At 40.8% G+C, this 3941-nt stretch overlaps 1 long non-coding RNA gene across 1 annotated transcript; it reads right to left on the bottom strand.

Moving 5' to 3' along the window:
• Positions 1-1486: 1486 nt before the first annotated feature.
• Positions 1487-3716, bottom strand: LOC120555072. The gene is made up of 3 exons (XR_005638636.1): positions 3536-3716; positions 2071-2106; positions 1487-1535 (listed from the first exon to the last, which is right to left on the bottom strand). It is a non-coding gene; the product is annotated as an uncharacterized LOC120555072 (long non-coding RNA).
• Between the last annotated feature and the right edge of the window lie 225 nt (positions 3717-3941).

Genomic DNA, 3941 nt, shown 5'->3' with positions numbered 1-3941 from the left:
TGTTACATTTACACGTTACGCTTTTACACTGCTACACTGTTACATTTACACTGTTACATTTACACTGTTACATTTACACTGTTACATTTACACTGCTACGTTTACACTGTTACGTTTACACTGCTACATTTACACTGCTACATTTACACTGTTACACTGCTACGTTTACACTGCTACGTTTACACTGCTACACTGTTACATTTACACTGTTACATTTACACTGCTACGTTTACACCTTTACACCGCTACGTTTACACCGTTACGTTTACACTGCTACGTTTACACTGTTACACCGTTACGCGTAACCGCTACGTTTACACTGCTACATTTACACTGCTACGTTTACACTGCTACACTGTTACATTTACACTGCTACGTTTACACTGTTACGTTTACACTGTTACATTTACACTGCTACGTTTACACTGCTACATTTACACTGCTACGTTTACACTGTTACATTTACACTGCTACGTTTACACTGCTACACTGCTACGTTTACACTGCTACGTTTACACTGTTACATTTACACTGTTACATTTACACTGTTACGTTTACACTGCTACATTTACACTGCTACGTTTACACTGCTACACTGTTACATTTACACTGCTACGTTTACACTGTTACATTTACACTGCTACGTTTACACTGCTACACTGTTACATTTACACTGTTACGTTTACACTGCTACACTGTTACATTTACACTGTTACATTTACACTGTTACATTTACACTGTTACGTTTACACTGTTACGTTTACACTGTTACGTTTACACTGCTACGTTTACACTGCTACACTGTTACGTTTACACTGTTACATTTACACTGCTACGTTTACACTGCTACATTTACACTGTTACATTTACACTGTTACATTTACACTGCTATGTTTACACTGTTAACGCTTTTACACTGTTAACGTTTACACTGTTAACGTTTACACTGCTACGGTTTACACTGTTAACCTTTACACTGTTAACGTTTACACTGTTACGTTTACACTGTTAACCTTTACACTGTTACGTTTACACTGTTACGTTTACACTGTTAACGTTTACACTGTTAACGTTTACACTGTTACGTTTACACTGTTACGTTTACACTGTTAACCTTTACACTGTTACGTTTACACTGTTACGTTTACACTGTTAACGTTTACACTGTTAACGTTTACACTGCTACATTTACACATTTCCCCCTCTCATTCCACCAGAGCAGGGCAAATGAGAGGGGAAACGCCAGAGCAGGGGGAATGAGAGAGGGGAAACACCCGAGCAGGGGGAATGAGAGAGGGGAAACGCCAGAGCAGGGGGAATGAGAGAGGGGAAACACCCGAGCAGGGGGAATGAGAGAGGGGAAACGCCAGAGCAGGGGGAATGAGAGAGGGGAAACGCCAGAGCAGGGGGAATGAGAGGGGGGGAAACACCAGAGCAGGGGGAACGAGAGATGTATTAATGCTATTGTTCCGTTGCCATAGATACTCACATGATGAGAGCCTCCCATTCGAAGAAGTTCTCCTCGTTGGCCGGACCTGCAGACACACCACCAGCCATTTAGCCTCTTTCTGCAGTGGTTATGCAGCTATCCTTTAGTCCTTTTACGTCTCTTTTATGTAACTGCTTTTTGTCTTTGTGATCGTTAGGAATCGTGTGTGTATGTTTTCAGTCATTTAGCGTCTCGTTGAGGATTGTTTTGGAACTTCTGTAGTCATTTCGTGTCACTTTTGCATCTATTATTAGTCGTTTTACATGTCTTTGTAGTCCTTTTGGGTCTGTTCACCATCTGTGCTTAAATCTAACACCACAAATACAGTGCTCAGCAGAAGTAAATACACCCATGCTAAAGTTGACTAAAAAGAGGAATAAAAAAATCATCTTTTTTTTGGAAATTAATCTTAATGCCTTACTTAAAAAAAATTAGGAAAAATCCAACCTTTAAGGACACCAATTTTCTTTGTGAATGAATAATGTATCGTAAATAAATAAATGTTCTTCCTTGGGGGTCAATAAAGTATCTAATAAGTAATTTCTCCATAAAACACACATGAACAGCTCGGGAAGTCTCACCTGCTACAATCCCCTCTGGTGGGTTCAGGGTCAGCTCTGAAAACACACACACACACACACACACACACACACACACACACACACACACACACACACAGACAGACAGACATGGACACAGACACAGACACACACACAGACAGAGATACACAGACACAAACAAACAAACACACACACACACACACACACACACACAGACATAGACACAGACATAGATACACAGACAGACAGAGATACACAGACACAAACAAACACACACACACACACACAGACAAACAGACATACACACACACACACACAGACAGACAGAGATACAAACACACACACAGACATATACACACACACACACACATATACACAGACAGACAGACAGACAGACACACACACACACACACACACACACACACACACACACACACACACAGACATAGACATACACATAGACATACACACACACACACACACACACACACACACACACACACACACACACACACACAGATACACACACACACACGTTAGCTTCATGCAGTGTTGGAATGTAACTAAGTATATTTACTCCAGGGAGGAGAGTTCTTTATTTTAATACGTTAGTACATTTTCCTGATAATACTAACAGACTTTTAATGAAGTAACATTTTCACTGCAGTACGTTTACTGTAAGAGAGTATTTTTACGATGTAGTGTTAGTACTTTGACTTAGCCAAGTAAAGGATCTGAATACTTCTTCCACCGCTGGTGTAAACATTAGCATCTGTGCTAACATGCTAACCGTATACTACAAGCTAACAAACACACACTGACATCACAACAGCAGTATTAGTCATTTTATATTACCTATATATATAAATCACCAATCTGTTACAACATTACTACATATTATTACCACACTAAGGTAAGGCTAGTGTATTCTCCAGGTGCACCAAACTTCATTCACAATACTGTCGAAAATAGGATTATCAGAGTGTAACAAACAGTCAACATGGTCGCTGTAGCTCTAAGGTTTCCTGGCACCTTTAAGAGCTCTAATCTTTAATTCGGCATAGAAACAAACATCTTGACTTCTCTCTGTTTGTGCTAAATTAACCTGTGTTTCGGAACTAGGTCGCCATCGTAGTTTTTTAAATTGCATAATACCCGTCTACGAGGAAGATTCTGGAGCGCTTCAGAGCTACAAAAACAACTTATATAATGTGTTATTTTACCGCTGTTAATGCTACTGGGTGTATGGACATAATGCCGAATTTAAGGTACATTTCGTCCTCTTTATTACACGTTTAATCTATGTTGAAATACATAAGCGACACTGCCGAGGAGCAAAGAAACCACTAAATCAGCGGATTATTGAATGGAGTTTGGTGCAAGTGGACAACAGGCGCTCCCGGGACTGTTAGCTTAGCGTGTGTTCGCTAACGTTATAAGTTGTCCCGTTGGCTGAAGGCTGAAGGGTGGTGTCACGTTCACTCACGTTTATACTCGGCCATGAGTCTCTTTAGCGCGGTGCCGGCCATCGCGGTGCTTTAACGGAAAACAGAAATCAAAATGCAGCTCCGAGTTGTAACGTTACTCATGGATGTGTTACTTTGTTTTAACCTGTCGTCACCACAGCTGAGCCATCCGGCATTTCCTGTTGTTTGGGTGTGAGTGTGAGCTCACAGCGCCCCCTGCTGGCCCACTGCAGCAGAAACGGGAGGCTGCAATGCATTGACATATATAAAAGCTGCAATGTAACCCTATCATACTTCTCCTTCTCCTTCTTCTTCTTCTTTAGAGTTTAACGGCAGTTGGCATCCGAGTCGTTGCATTACTGCCTCCTATTGACAATTACCCATTATCTATTCATTCATACCACTACCTAAACTACAATTTCCTAA

This window comes from Perca fluviatilis, unplaced genomic scaffold (assembly GCF_010015445.1).
Source record: "Perca fluviatilis unplaced genomic scaffold, GENO_Pfluv_1.0 PFLUV_unplaced_scaf_153, whole genome shotgun sequence".
In the NCBI taxonomy this organism is placed as follows: Eukaryota; Metazoa; Chordata; class Actinopteri; order Perciformes; family Percidae; genus Perca; species Perca fluviatilis.
This window is presented reverse-complemented; position numbering and strand designations above follow the sequence as displayed.